Here is a 1,230-nt window from a genome sequence, read left to right as displayed (position 1 = left end):
TAACAAGAGATGTGGGCCACAGAATGTTGTTGTCGCTATGGTTTTCCATGCGCATAGAGAGGAAGAATTAGAAATAGTTCACCTTTCACCCTTTCTCCTCCTCCACGTCCCTGTTTTCAGATGTAACTGAAGGTAAGGAGAGAAGGATATATCACCTAAGAGGGTGCGTATACCAAGGATATATTAATTTTAAACATAATTTGGAAGAGAACCGAAGAGGGTGCGTATACCAAGGAAAAACATAATACACTCTGTAGTTTCCATGTTGTTATCTTATGTGCGTATACCAAGGATATATTAATGTTAAATGTGTTGTTATCTTATCTCCGAACACTGAAGAGAACCGAAAATGAAATCAACTAAATTCTCTGTTTTTCCTTGGGTAGCACAAAATCCGGTTTCTAGTATTAGCTAACCGAATTTGGTAATTCAGTTCTAAGCCCCATTTACCCGGTTAACAGGAAAACCAAAGTACTATCACGACCATAATGGTAAGGCCCATTTATTTGATAAAGGCCCAATGCCTGAAGGTCCACATACTGTGTTCGGTAAATTATCAGATGCCATGCCTATTGTTCTAAAAAAAAATCAGATGCCATGCCCTAGGAGAGGTCCTATAAGCCGCATTTTGCGTCAAATTGCTGGGCGTTCGCATAGGGCTACTCGTTCGCGGGCTTAGTGGGCCTATCTCGCTAGCGACAAGTACATAACACTGGAATAAAAGTTCTAAAAAAACACTGGAATAAAAAAAGATTGCACATTCACAATTCGAACCCAGGACCGGTTGCTCGAGAGCACAAGACTCTAACCAGTGGTGCTAGTGAGATTTAATGATAACAGTACAGCGCAACACTTTAAGCAACTCACACGCCGATCCGAATATTTTAAAAATTCGAACGCAATTTTTTTTTCAAAAGCAAAACGTGAATCTTTTACAAATCGGGGACATTTTTAAAAATTGTTAAGAATTTTGAGAAAACTCAAACATATTTAAACACGCAAATGAATTTTTGAGAAGCAAACATTTTTTTAAAAGGGACATTTTCTAAGCTACTCAAAAAACTGAACAGGAACAATTTTACAAAAGCAGGAACATTTTTCAAATTCCAAAACAAAATTTATAAACACGAACAACTTTTACACGCGAACAATTTTTAAATTTCCCAAGCATTTTTTGATAAGAAGGTTTTGGAATTTGTGAACAATGTTTTAAAGAGCGAACATTTTTTT

This window comes from Triticum dicoccoides, unplaced genomic scaffold (assembly GCF_002162155.2).
Source record: "Triticum dicoccoides isolate Atlit2015 ecotype Zavitan unplaced genomic scaffold, WEW_v2.0 scaffold128377, whole genome shotgun sequence".
Classification (NCBI taxonomy): domain Eukaryota; kingdom Viridiplantae; phylum Streptophyta; class Magnoliopsida; order Poales; family Poaceae; genus Triticum; species Triticum dicoccoides.
Note: the sequence above shows the minus strand (reverse complement) of the source record.